Source organism: Balaenoptera ricei, chromosome 10 (genome assembly GCF_028023285.1).
Source record: "Balaenoptera ricei isolate mBalRic1 chromosome 10, mBalRic1.hap2, whole genome shotgun sequence".
NCBI classification, from domain to species: domain Eukaryota; kingdom Metazoa; phylum Chordata; class Mammalia; order Artiodactyla; family Balaenopteridae; genus Balaenoptera; species Balaenoptera ricei.
The window spans coordinates 41,695,216-41,710,324 of NC_082648.1; the positions used below are offsets into that span (position 1 = coordinate 41,695,216).

The window sequence follows — 15,109 nt, forward strand, 5'->3', positions numbered from 1 at the left end:
AATAGATAGAACAAAGTTGGGGATGGAGGAACACAAGGCAGGGAGACTGGTTAGAAGATGGCTGGTTAGTTGATGATAACACTAATTTAAGGAAGTGGTAGTGGCAATGGAAAACAGTGGATATATTTGGGAAATATATGGAAGGTTGAATCTAGAGGAGCTGGTGATATGTAGGAATGAGGAGCAGCAAGGAATGAAGCATGGGGCTACTGCCTCCAGAGCCAGGCAGCCTTGGGCTTAATTCTCCTTTTTGTCATAATTTAGACCAGATTAGAAAGACCATTATGGATTTAAAGAATGAATTGGAAGCGTTTGAGATGGAAGACAAGGAGACTAATTAGGAGGCTATTGCAATCATCCAGGCTTTATGATGAAAGTCATGCGGATAGAGGGAAAGAGAGTGGTTGGAAGGAAAGTGATGGATTTGGTGGATATTTTGGAGTTTGACTTACCTGATTTGGGAATAGACTTAGTAAATTAAAAACAGAAACTTTCCTGGTGGCGCAGTAGTTAGGAATCCGCCTGCCAGTGCAGGGGACACGGGTTTGAGCCCTGGTCCGGGAAGATCCTACATGCTGTGGAGCAGCTAAGTAACTAAGTCTGTGCGCCACAACTACTGAGCCCGAGCGCCTAGAGCCCGTGCTCTGCAACATGAGAAGCCACTGCAATGAGAAGCCCGCGCACCGCAATGAAGAGTAGTCCCCACTCGCTGCAACTAGAGGAAGCCCGCGTGCAGCAACAAAGACCCAACGCAGCCAAAAAATTAAATAAATAAATAAATAAATAAATAAATAAATAAATAACAGTAAAGGACTTCAAGAGAAAGCAGTGTCAGAAAAGGACACACAGATGCACTGGCCAAGAAGGAGGAGAAAAAGCAGAAGACATTGATGTTATAGAAACAAAGGAAGGACAGTGTCAGGATAGAGTGCTGAGTAACAACAAATACTGTAGAGGGGTTGTTAATAAGGACAGTAGAGTGTTCGTTGGATTTAGCTACAAGGAAATAAGTATACAGCAAGGGCTTGGCCAAAAGACATAAAACATGTTTTCTGGCCCAGAGGAGTTCAAGGTCCCGAGAATGGAAACTGTGTTGAGTGCTGTGAGAGAGAGGTCAGTGCAGGAGCTTTCACACACAAAGAACAGTGTCACATTTCCCCACTTCATCCCACTATGGTGTACACTGCCTCTGCATCCTTTTGAAATGACCATACCTGTCCACCTCATGCTGCCTTCCTCATGTAGGTTTGATTGTAAATGGATAAATTCAAACAACTAAGTTTCCCTTGAATTCCACAACAAAAACACACCTCAAATTCTAAACTTAAGCAAGGAGATGAATATGATTATGCTGACATGCTGAATTTACATTTATCATCTTTTTTTTTTTTTACATTTATCTTTATTTTAGGGTTCAGCACTGATCAAGGTATTGAGTGAATTGGCTCTCACTAAGTATGGCCTTTAAAAACTATCTGCTGCATTCCCCTTGGTAAAATTTCAATGGTAAGGTCTAGGTAAGAATATGACCCTACACCCGAATTCAGAGTTTTATTTAAAGCTTAACATTCACTTTTTCAACCTCTGGGCAACAAATGCACTATTACTAAATAATAGTTTTTTTCTGGATAATGGTGGTTAAGAAAATTATCTGTGGTGATTCTGGTACCTGAGTTTCATCTGTTTTGGGAAGGACGTTTATATGTAGTATAGCAGAGGTAAATATTAATGAATTTCTGTTCCAGAAGTAAGACTTATAAAATAACACATTAAACACCTGTACTCTGTAATATGAAAAATATATCTCTGGTATTGTAGTGCAATGTTTTGAGGTCACTCATTGATGTTCAGTCATTTACTGAACCACTGTTTTTAACAAAATATTTATGTACTGAGATACACATTTTAATTTGTAATTTTGTTCTGGTACATTGAGGAGGTGCTTTACCCAAGTCTACTGATGGAATCTGACATTTGGAAAAAGGGGACAAAACTTGAAGAGGCTCAAAGGCATCCTGAGAAGAGAAGAAAGAGAAAGAAGTGTAAAAGACAGTAGGTAATCTCAGTTTTCCATGAAACACAATTTATAATTTAGTTGCATTTCATTAACCCAAATTACATACACTCACAAGAATGCACATTGAACTGCCTCAGTCCTGCCCCTCTACCTCAAAGCAGATGGAAATTAGGTGTCAGACTGGGAAGGTTGCCATGGTGTACTGTCTACAGGGATTTAATAGCAATCAAAAAAAGCTCCAGAGTCCCTTCCCCCAACCATCCAAATGTGCGTTTCTCTTTTTTTCTCTCAAGTCCTTGTCTTAATTAATTCCATGTTATAGAGAAATCAGGGTGAGATTGATTTACTAGTGAGAAAAAATTTTTACTGCCTCCAAAATTGTTTATAGATGCATTGATATTGTTAGAAGTAAAATACTGATGAATTATAACTGGTCCATTTTTATGTAGAGCTAACCACACAAAAAGTAAGAATTTATTTTTGAAAAGTCTTATACAACATGCCCCCATCTTTGAGACTTATATTTCTTACTGGTTTTTATCCCCCTGGATGACCTGCAGGCATCTCAAATTCAATATATCTAAGTGAAATTAGTTATTTTTCTCCATTACTCTCCTCAGTATTCTATACTCTCAATTATTCTATTCTCAATATCAGTTCATTGTCACCATCTTTCTAGTCTATCAAGTGAGATTAAAATAATAATAACTTCATATAATATTTACTATGTGCCAGGCGCTATTCTTAGCACTTTATATGTATTATTAACTGATTTAAGTTAATCCCAACTAATCACTAAATTCTGTCAATTATATTTCAAAATTATCTTAATAAATATTTGCAGGATGAACAAATGACTAATCATCTAAAGCTTGACCAATTTTATTAGCCAAAGGGCTTAGCTCAAGGGGAGGATGTGGCAGAATATTTAGGAATTGGTCTTTGAAGCTTCCTCTTTAAGCATTACATGTATAAATCCATGAGCCAAAATAGTAGACGATAACCCTTTGTAACATATTGGAATCATCCACTACACCAGTGTTTCCTAACTGTGCTGAAGTAACTAGGGTGCTAGTTAAAAATACTGATTCCATTTCCTGCATTGAAGTCTGATGCAGTAGGTCTAATTCAGTAAATAGTATTCTCTTAGAATTAATAATTTACTGCTTGGAACTAAAGAGTTTTAATGCTTTGGAGTAGTGTGATTCAGTTACTTCTAAATTCTGATAACCCCTGGATAAGTTGACAGAGAATTGCTCTCCAGACAGTCGTAATCCTGAAAGGCGCAACTCCCAGTGATGTCCAGCTGCAAAAGGTTTTGAGAAACATTTCTCCATCTTCCTTTAGATTTAAAAATCAATTATGCATGTGCAGAAGAGAGGAAAGGCTGCTCAGCCTAAAAGATCATTTCTCTATTCCCCTTAAACATTGATTATGCATGTGTTGAAGAGAAAGGATTAGAAAAGGCTGCGGGTTTTTTTCTTCGTCTATTTATAAGAACAGCATCCTGTTATTTAGTATACAGATTATAAGAGATGTAGAGGTTTACTCAAGGTAGCATGCCTTGAAATAAGTCCCTCCTCATGGTAAGATTGTCTCTGGATTTAGCATACTTTACTAAATAAGCCCAGTATTAATATTTTTAAATGATTTCAGTATTTTTAGGTATGTAAGAGAGACTTCACTCTCACCCTTCGTGTTACTAAGCAACATATCATACAGTTGCCAGGAGACAGACTAGCAAGCTAGGGGGTAGTTCAGTTTTCCCTCATTACTTTGCATACCACATGACTGTACCCTAGAGAGGTTTACAGCCTTAGAGAAAAGAGAGAAAAGTTAATGGCCCATAGAAAGGCTGGAAAAAGAGACCAGGATGAGGGAATAGAATAAGGAAAACAGCAAGGTATTTGAGAAGAGTGTGTGAGGTTGGCCGAGGAAGGCTATTATGCAATTTCCTTAAATGAGTCATGAAAAAACCTTAAATTGCCAGTGCTCTATTTCATATTCTGTATGCTTCTGTCTTTTCTAAAAGCATATTAGACAGTAAACTTGGAGAAGAGCTTTCCGATAATATTCCTGAATATTTTCAGAAGGGTGGAAATCAATTGTAACTCTTACAGAAGACTGCCAATTACAAACACATTAAACAAGTCATACATTATTTAAAATTCCAAAGTCAGATATACAACACTATTTCCTTCCATTTCTCCCTCAAAATAGTAAAAAAAAGATAGTACTAAGAGGGAGGTTATAATATAAATGTTCTTGGACAAATTTAGAAACAAGGTGGTTATATAGGCTCCTGGGCGGTATGTATTTCTGTACAAAATTTAACAAATCTAAATAAAGAAGGGAAAGAAGAAGCTATTGTGCTCTACCTAGAGGACTCTGGTATCTGAAATAAGAAACCAGGCTCTAGGTTTCATTGTGTGCATGTGAAAGGTTGAGTCTTTGTGTCTCTGTGGTATTTACTGTTGCTGGCAACCAGGAAGCTCCCTAGCGATTGTTGCTAGGTCCTCAGTGCCTCTGTTTGCCTGAAACCTTAATCAATGCCAGAAAGACAAGAGATAGAAATCGTTGCGCAAAATCCAGAGCCTGTTGTCCCCAGTGGTCCTGCTGCAAACAGTCCATCTTGTGTTCAGTGAAAATCAGTGTAAAATGGAGACTTCACGCAAAGAGTTCATCCTCAGCTTCCTCTTCATGAATGCCAGTGCTCTCAGTGCAGAGCACTAAGAGGACCCTGGGGGGATGGTTTAATAAAATAAGGTTTATATTCTGGTGTCACCAGCTTTGACTAAATACACAGCAAAGAGTCTGAGATAGGGAACACAGACAAGAAAGATTTTGTTAGATTTAGATGACTTCCTATTCTGAGGTAGGGTGGTCCCCTTAATGTTTGCTGACAGCATGACACCGTAGTGACCACAGAAGCCGTGGTGCAAATGATGGCACCATTTCAAATAGGAACCCAGAAGATTCTGTTAAAGATCCATGTCAGCTATATTCAGTATCTTGTAAATATATATATATATCTGAATCACTTCGCTGTACAACTGAAACATTGTAAATCAACTATACTTCAATTAAAAAAAAAGATCCATGTCAGCATCATCCCCAGAATAACGGACATTGTTTCTTGAAATTAAACATCAGCTCTTAGATGAACCTAACAATCAATACAGCCCACTTACTTAAGCCATCCTGTACAGATGCAGGGTTTAAATTTTGTTTCCTGTGTAACACCTGCCCAGTCATAGACAGTTTTAGCTCTGAATTTACCTGGAAACAATTATAAATCTGGGGTGAGATTTATTATAATGCTAAGACATGATATCTACTTAAAATCAGGTATCTAGCCTCCAAAAGTAGGACTGAGAGTTATTTATTATTGTCATTATTACTAATTTTTGAGCACCTAATCAAGGCTAAGGACTTTGTATGTATTATCTAACTTAATCCTTAAAATAATTCTAGGAGGTAGGTACAGTTATATTCACTTTTTTCCTCAGTTGAGGAAACTGAGGTTCAGATAAGTTAAATAATATGCCCAAGGTCTCTCACAGCTAATAAGTGGCAAAATGATAGTTTAAACCTGGACCTATCCTGCTCCAGCTTTTGACTCTGAACTACTATTCTATGTATTCCATTTATTAGAGAATGCTTTTCATGTGGGAATAAATTGTGTAGTACATCACTGTGTCAAGGTGAAGAGTATAGGCTCTGGTGTTCCTCTGTTCCCTTGTAGGGTAGTTGAAACTCAGAATGTCTGCTCTCTGTGTGGTTGGCTTTGCCATAATGGCCCTACCAGGACAGTCCTCCAGAACCCTGCAATTCCCCATCCTTGCATTTCCCCAAATCTAGGTTATTCCATATGTAATAACACCTAGTGGAGTCTTTAGATGGATGGTTCAGATTGGGCTCTGCAGTCCCAGTCCAGTCAACCTGGCAGTTCTTTTTCAGTGTGAGGAAGGCTTGCCTCTAGAGCCTTCCTGTACTCACCTGATCTCTTCTTCTCATTTCTTTATCTAATAAGAACAGGAGATCATTTTTAGGGGCTGTTTGGTCTGAATTCTAATTTAGAAAAGAAAGCCTTTTAAAAGAACAATCTGGAGAGCTGTAACATTTTACATTATCCAGAGTGGTTTAGTGCCTTGGAGCCACATTGTCTCAAAATCTTCATTCCAGGGACCTCCCTGGCAGTCTAGTGGTTAAGACTCTGTGCTCCCAATGCAGGGGGCATGGGTTCAATCCCTGGTTGGGGAACTAAGATCCCACATGCCACATGGTGTGGCCAAAAATTTTTTAAAGAAAAAGAAAATATTTTTAAAAATCTTCATTCCAGAATAAATCTTTCTCTTTGCATAACCAACTCCATTGAATTGATATTTCAAAGCAAAGAAATATTTGATGATTAAAAAATATTTTATTTAAAAAAGCTTTCATTCTTCCACACGCACTGGGCAAAAAGCTTGAAATAGTTACATGCAGGTGGTGTGCGGTGGTCTGCTTGTAAGGGCTCGTGAGAATTGATTGTATGTACCTCTTCCCAGTTCTGTATTTAGTGATCAGAATCACATTGGTAGCTTGAAATTGGTCATGAGGGAAGAATTTACACCATGGAAACTGGCCAGTGCTACAAATCAGGGCTTTTTTCCCTCTCTGAGAGCTAGTTGTTAAACATTTACTAGAAAACCACTAAGAGAGGAGTTCTCAAAAAGCAATGCATCAACTGTTTAACTTCAGTGAAACATAGTCAATCCTTGTGTTACTGGCATAATGTTGCTGAACTTCTCCTGTATTGTATAAATGAAGTCCTCAGCTCAGTGATGTGTACTAGTACAAGTATTAAATGAGAGCATACAGCTTATACCCTTCAAGCATAAGACTTGGTAGAAATTATGTTCGATATTTGACACAGAACAGGCTATGGTACAATCCACATCTTGTCAGAATGTTGGGTGTATCTGGGAATGTCTAAGAGTGAAAGTAAAAGCAGGTTGCAGGGACAGCATAATTTCTCATAACAACATCTGTAGGTAGCTTTTGGATTCTGAGATGATAGCCCAAAGAGTCTTTATTGAAATCTATAGATGATAGGCCTAGTCTATAGACGATGGGCCTATGTGTGAGAAGCCTATGACCCAACTTAGAATGGTAACTGTCAGAAAAATGAAATTTTCTATTGCTAAATGATGTGAGAATATTTATTTCTTAATTTATTACTATGTGCCAAATATGCACATTTTACAGATGACAAAATTGAGGCACAAAATGTTTATAAGTAAGTTGCTGGAAGACACCAAGTATATATTAGAGCGAGAGTTCAAACCCAAGAAATCTGAGTTCTAATCCTTTATAGGCCTTCTGGTATATATATATATTTTTTAAAAAATATTTATTTATTTATTTATTTATTTATGGCTGTGTTGGGTCTTCGTTTCTGAGCGAGGGCTTTCTCTAGTTGCGGCAAGTGGGGGCCACTCTTCATCGCGGTGTGCGGGCCTCTCATTATCGCGGCCTCTCTTGCTGCGGAGCACAGGCTTCAGACGCGCAGGCTCAGTAATTGTGGCTCACGGGCCTAGATGCTCCGCGGCATGTGGGATCCTCCCAGACCAGGGCTTGAACCCGTGTCCCCTTCATCGGCAGGCAGATTCTGAACCACTGCGCCACCAGGGAAGCCCTCTGATATATTTTTTTATGTTAAATGTAGATCAAGATTAACATTTAGGTTTAACATAATATATAGAATACCACTAGTTCAGTGTTTTCAACCTTTGACCATCGACCCATTGTAAAAAATACATTTTGCATTCATATTATATATCTGAAACAGAATAATACTCTTACTATGCATAATATCATCTGGTATTTTCTACCTAAAATTCTATTCTATTTCACCTTTTAAATGCTGGCCACAATTCACTAAATTGATTTCTCGGCCTACTAATGAGTAGTAAACCTACTGTTTGAAATTCACTGTACCAGATTTTTGTATATGTGGCTCCATGCCATGGCTCAGTTTACTACTGGTATCTTATTTTAAAACAGAATTTACAGTACTCTTATTTCCTTTCCAGTTACCCTATATTCTAGTAGCAAAGTCCCTTGAAGATGGACATGATTTTAAAAGATCTAAGAGGTAATGAAACCTAAATGAGGCTGATGGCAGTGAAAATGGAGAGGAAGAATCCAACGTGAGAGATTTAGAAGCAGATTTTTCAGGATTTGGTAACTGATAGGACTTGAGTGTCTAGTGTCCCTCCCCAGATGGTACAACTCATAATGTCCTAAGTGTCGAGGCGGGGCAGGGAGGTGAGATATAGGGTATGGAGTCATGGGGCAATAGCCAGACGCAGTGACCCATCAAGTTTCCAGGCAAGTAGAGCTTAGGTTACCACATTCTAAAGCTGAATTGCTAAATCCAAATGGGTGAAACAAGAGGGGAGGCAAGACCTGAAACAAACAAGATGGAAACCCAGAAGAACCCCTGCCTGCAGAAATTCTAATGATCTGAGAAGACAACAGAAAAGTGAATCTTGAGGAAAAAGCAAGCAGATGATTCCTATCTATGGGTCTGAGTGTTCCCTGAGAGTTTAAGTAAAGGAGAAGGTGGTAGGCTCAAGATGTGCTGGACACTGTCTGGGACTCAAAGATTAATACATGGTTTCACTCCTTTAGGAGCTCAAAGTCTAGTGCAGCATCTTATAAAGGAGCATCATTAAGGAAAAACTTTTACTTTTTTACCATCCCACAGCACTAGGAATAATGAATTTGTGTAGTGCCTTATAGTTTACAGAGAGCTTTCACAAGTTATCTTATTTAATCCATTCAACAACCTTGTGAGATAGATATTCTTATTATCTTCATTTTATACACACAAGAAGACAGAAACTTAGGTCTTGAGCTTAAGTATATCTAAATTTAGGTTTCATTCTCTTTCTACTAATTCAGAGCTGCTTATCAACAATAAACTGTAACCATTAAATGAAATCTACCTGATAAACTTTCCTACCATAGAATATGTGTTGGGAAAAGAGCGTAGTTGCTAGAAGATTCTATGATTAAAAACAAATGTCTGATACCATATCACACACATTAGGATGGCTATAATAAAAAACACAGATAATAACAAGTGCTATTGAGGATGTGGAGAAACTGGAACCTCATACATTGCTGGTGGGATTGTAAAATGGTGCAGCCACTTTGGAAAACAGTTTTGCAGTTCCTCAAAATGTTAAACACAGAGTTACCATATAACCCAGCAGTTCCACTCCTAGCTATATACCCAAGAGAAAAGAAAACAAATGGCCATGCAAAAGCTAGTTCACAAATGTTCATAGCAGCATTATTTGTAATAGCCAAAAAGTGGAAACAACCCAAATGTTAATCAACTGATGAATGAATAAATAAATTGCAGTATATCCTTACTATGGAGTATTATTCAACAATAAAAAGGAATGAAGTACTTATACATGCTACAACATAGATGAACTTTGAAAACATTATGCTAAGTGAAAGAAACCAGACATAAAGAGCCACATATTGTGTGATTTCATTTGTATAAAATGTCCAGAATGGACAAATCCATCCATACATAAAGCAGATTGATGGTTGCCTGGGACTGGTAGGGAGAGGGGGTATGGGAAGTGGTTAGGGGAAATGGAGAGTGACTTCTAATGAATACAGAATTTCTTTGCAGGGTGATGAAAATAATCTAAAATTGATGTGACAGTGGTTGCACAACTCTGTGAATATACGTAAAACCATTAAATTGTGCACTTTAAGTGGGTGAATTTTATGGGTTAGATATAATTGAATGGGTTGATTATATCTAAATAAAGCTTTTTTAAAGAAGAAAGATGGGGCTTCCCTGGTGGCGCAGTGGTTAAGAATCTGCCTGCCAATGCAGGGGACACGGGTTCGAGCCCTGGTCTGGGAAGATCCCACATGCTGCGGAGCAACTAGGCCCGTGAGCCACAACTACTGAGCCTGCGCGTCTGGAGCCTGTGCTCCGCAACAAGAGAGGCCGCGACAGTGAGAGGCCCGCGCACCGCGATGAAGAGTGGCCCCCGCTCGCCGCAACTGGAGAAAGCCCTCGCACAGAAACGAAGACCCAACACAGCCAAAAATAAATATAAATAAATTAATTAAAAAACAAAAACAAAAAAATAAAAAGAAAGATGATAGCCATGAAAAAAATTATTTCCTGGTTCTCACTGCATAGGTCCAGAAATAATTACATGCTAGTAGCAAACAGCTCCCTTAGCACCAAGATTGTAAGTTGGAAAAACCATTTCAGAACATTTAGGAGGTCAGAGAATCCTAGAATAGAATGTGATAAAAGGATCTAGCTGTATGACAAATGGATGAGCCAACCTCTTTGAAAAGCATGGGGAGAAAAGGTGCTGATCTAAGTAACTTTGGAAATGAGTGTAGTCTGTATGACCAAAAGTGAAAGGAGTCGTACATAAGTACTGTACTCTAGTCAATAAAGTTGTTTCCCACAAGGGTACAGGTTAACAATTCCGAAACCAGTATACATCCATACTGGAACTGAACAATCAGGTAAATGGATGGAGAATGGTGAGAGCCAGATTTCTTCCTTAGTGCTGGAGTTGGAGGTTACAGACAGCAAGAGGAGAAAGCTAAAATGATCCATGTGATAATGGATTAGAGTTCGAGACATCAGTGTGAACCCATTTTTAGCTTGATATAGATACAATGGTTACATATAGAAATATTAATAAATATGTGTGTATATATACAGATTAGTATACATACATATATTTCCTTTCTCTGTCAGCTGAGAGTGCCTAGAAGCAATGACACACCCCAATATGAACAAGCACACCTATCTTGTATTTCTAATAACATTCTCTGGTAAAAGGAACCAGAGCTCCTTGGAGAAATGGCTGATTCTAAGACTAGGGCAAGAGGGCTTCCCTGGTGGTGCAGTGGTTAAGAATCCGCCTGCCAATGCAGGGGACACGGGTTCGAGCCCTGGTCTGGGAGGATCCCACATGCCGCAGAGCAACTAAGCCCGTGCGCAACAACTACTGAAGCCCACGCGCCTAGAGCCCATGCTCCGCCGCAACAAGAGAAGCCTCTGCAATGAGAAGCCTGCGCACCGCAAGGAAGAGTAGCCCCCGCTCACCGCAACCAGAGGAAGCCCACGCGCAGCAACAAAGATCCAACACAGCCAAAAAAAAAAAAAAAAAAAAAAAAGACTAGGGCAAGAAATATACAAGATGATCCTGGAGCATCTTGTAGTGCCAGAAAGTAATAAAGTGCTCAAGAAACCCCACAATGATGGGGTTATGTCAAAGGGACATAGGAGTGGACTGAAAGAGCCCAATGGCCAAAGCTGGAGCAATCTGAGCACAAATAAGTAAAGTAATATTGGATTAAAACCCAGGATAGGGCTTCCCTGGTGGCGCAGTTGTTGAGAATCTGCCTGCCAATGCAGGGGATGCAGGTTCGAGCCCTGGTCTGGGAGGATCCCACATGCCGCGGAGCAACTGGGCCCGTGAGCCACAACTACTGAGCCTGCGCGTCTGGGGCCTGTGCTCCGCAACAAGAGAGGCCACGACAGTGAGAGGCCCGCGCGCCGTGATGAAGAGTGGCCCCCGCTCGCCGCAACTAGAGAAAGCCCTCGCACAGAAACGAAGACCCAACACAGCCGAAAATTAATTAATTAATTAATTTAAAAAAAAAAAACCACCCAGGATATAAAATCAATATCTGATAATTGAATGAATAAATAAATGGAGGAGAATAGACAAAGTTCCTATGCAGAAGAATTCCAAAGAATTTATGTAGATACTTCCCCCTTAAGGAGATGGAACATACCTTACCACTCCTTAAGTGTGGGTTGTGCATAATAACTTCCTTCCAAAGAGTACAGTATGAAGAGGGAGGAGAGGAGTACCTTTACAGTGGAAAAACCTGACAAACATTACCTCAGCCTAGTGATCAACGTTAACATCATCGGTGATAAGTCATGTTGACAGCATGAACTTCTGTTACGTTGTGATGAGAACTGCATTTTACCGCTGTGGTCTTCCTCCTCAAGCCCCACAGTCCCAGGGTAATCATGAGAAAAACATCAGACAAATCCCAATTGTTGGACAGTCTATAAATATCTGACCATAACTCCTCAAAACTGTCAAGGTCATCACAAAGAAAGTCTGAGAAACTGTCATAGCCAAGAAAAGTCTGAGGAGACATGTTGACTAAATGTAATGTGGTATCATGGATGGGATCCTGGAACAGAAAAAGACATTACATAAAAGCTAAGGAAATCTGAGTAAAGTATGGACTTCAGTTAATAATAATGCAGCAATATTGGTTCATTAATTGTAACAAATATACCATACTAATGTAAGATGCTAATAATAGGGGAAACTGTATGGTGTATCTGAGATTTTTCTCTGTACTATCGCTACAATTTTTTCTGTAATCTAAAACTATTCCATAACAAAAAGTTTATTTGAAAAAAAACAATTTCCTACTAAAAGGAAGCAGAGCTTTTTGGAGAAATGGCTAATTCCTTGTCTGGGGAATAAAATGTACAGTATGAGCCTGAGATATCTTGTTATTCCAGAAAGCAAGTAAGTTCTCAAAAAATTAGTTGGATTGTGTCAAAAGGACACAGGAGCTAACACGAAGAGACTCTTCTTGGTAAAAAATGGGACACCATAGCATTCAAAAGAACAATTACTGCAATTGATGGAAACACACTGATCATATTTTTAAAATCATGATTTCATGAAGAGATTTTACAGAGAGAAAGTGAAAAACATTCGTCGCTATATTCTGAAAATTGGCAATATAAAGGGAAAGAATTAAGCTTTATCCTATCTTTTCCATATAAACTATGTTTCAGGCAACCAAATAGCACTTCTTTACAAAATAATTTTAGCTGATAAATGTAGGGGAAAGTCCAGGATTAGAAAATCACTCTTGCAACTCAATGTCAAATCATTGATTCAGGCAAAGATCACCAAAGGATGATACAATTACAAGAAAGATTGATGGAGAATTTTACAATGGAGGGCTCAGATAGTCACAACCTGAACCTACTGATGAGTCTTAGTATCACTAACAGTTGAATAACCAGAAATTGTGTGCTTTCTGATGTGGTGCAGTATGAAGCACACAGCACTACCTATGATCTTTGAACCTGGATCTAAGCAAGCATTAGCGCTAGCTTATGATTTACAGGAAACATGGAGGATAGAGGGACAAGTTAAAAGAACCATTAAGAAGCAAATAAACAAGAATGGCCCACATTCTTTTAATTATTCAACAAGAAAATGGCATGGAGATAAAGGGGAAGAGGAATGGCTTTAGATGAAAAGAAATGAGACATAACCAAAATAATGTGTTCCCCTTATTTAGATTCTAGTTGAAACATGCTGATTATAAAAATGAATTTTTTTAGATAATTAGGGAAATCTAAAAATGGACCAAGGAATTGTTATTAATTTATTAGGTATGAAAATGGCATTGAGGTTATGTAAGAAAATGTTCATATTTGTTAGAGATGGATATTGACGTATTCAGGGGTGAAATGACATGAAGTCAACTTTAAAGTAATAAATCAAAAATGAGAAAGGGATAGATGAAGCAAGTGTTGCAAAATCTTGATAATTGAAGTATCTAGATGATGGGTATATAGCAGTTAATTATACTATTCTCTCTACTTTGGAATTGTTTGAAAATAATCATTAACATTTTTGAAAAGCAAGTTGCAGAAGACCTACACCATATTCCATTTTTGTAGCCAGTGTGGTGGGCTCTATGATACACTGACCAGATCTCCCTTTACTGAGGGCTTGTTGCCCCAACTGCTGGGCGTGCTGTTGGCAGATGCTCTCAGCTGTCAGCCCCTTCAGAGACTGCCTCAGCTATAGAGAACTGCCTCGCCCAAAGTCATGCCACTTCCTGAGGTGGCTAGGTCCAATGACTGACTGATGTGGCAGTATAAAGCCCTGACCATCTCAGCGCAACTTAGTACAACTTGGAAGGGCCATTCTTGCTCCAGAGAGCTCTGTGGGGTCGGCTAAGGCAGCTGTGGGACCTGCATGACAACTTGACATCCCTCTGTCTAATCCTGCCTGCTTTCTTTCCCCCACTTCCCCAGATGTTGATCCCAAGGACAAGCTTCAATAAACACTGTGCATGCACTATTTACAATAGTCAAGACATGGAAGCAACCTCAATGTCCGTCGACAGATGAATGGATAAAAAAGATGTGGTATATGTATATACAATGGAATACTACTCAGCCATAAAAAAAGAATGAAATAATGCCGTTTGCAGCAACATGGATGGACCTAGAGATTATCATACTAAGTAAGACAGAGAAAGACAAATACGATATGATATCATTTATATGTGGAATCTAAAATATGACCCAAATGAACTTATCCACGAAACAGAAACAGACTCACAGACATAGAAAACAGACTTGTGGTTGTCAAGGGGGAGGAAGAGTGAAGGAGGAATGGATTGGGAGTTTGGGATTAGCAGATGCAAACTATTATATATAGAATGGATAAACAAGGTCCTACTGTATATAGTACAGGGAACTATATTCAATATCCTGTAATAAAGCATAATGGAAAAGAATATGAAAAAGAATGTGTGTGTGTGTGTGTGTGTGTGTGTATAACTGAATCACTTTGCTGTACAGCAGAAACTAACACAACATTGTAAATCAACTATACTTCAATAAAATAAATTTAAAATTAAAAAACAGAAAAAACACTGTGCATGCTAAATTCCATCTCAGAGTCTGTTTCCCTGGAAATCCTACTTGTGACAGTCTAATGGGTTGAACTGTATCCCCCGCTAAAATTCATATGTTGAAGTTCTAACCTCCAGTACCTCAGAAGGTGATCTTATTTAGAGATAGAGTCTCTAAGGAGGTAATCGAGTTAAGGTGAGGTCATTAGGGTGGGCCCTAATCCCCTGGTATTTTTATAAAAAGGGAAACTTGTACATATCTGAATTGTGGGAACATGTGCAAAGTTCTCTTGCAGAGTTTGGCATTACAAGTGAGGGAAGTATGGAGGACTTCCCTGGCAG

The 15,109-nt window shown here is 38.8% G+C and overlaps 1 long non-coding RNA gene across 1 annotated transcript in view; it reads left to right on the forward strand.

Moving 5' to 3' along the window:
• Nucleotides 1–14,696, forward strand: part of LOC132373170 (uncharacterized) — a 32,201-nt gene extending 17,505 nt beyond the window's left edge. The window contains exons 3-5 of the long non-coding RNA XR_009505360.1: nt 1,412–1,517; nt 1,937–2,056; nt 14,163–14,696. This is a non-coding gene — a long non-coding RNA (uncharacterized LOC132373170). The remainder of the gene's footprint in view (nt 1–1,411; nt 1,518–1,936; nt 2,057–14,162) is intronic.
• The last annotated feature ends 413 nt before the right edge of the window (nt 14,697–15,109 follow it).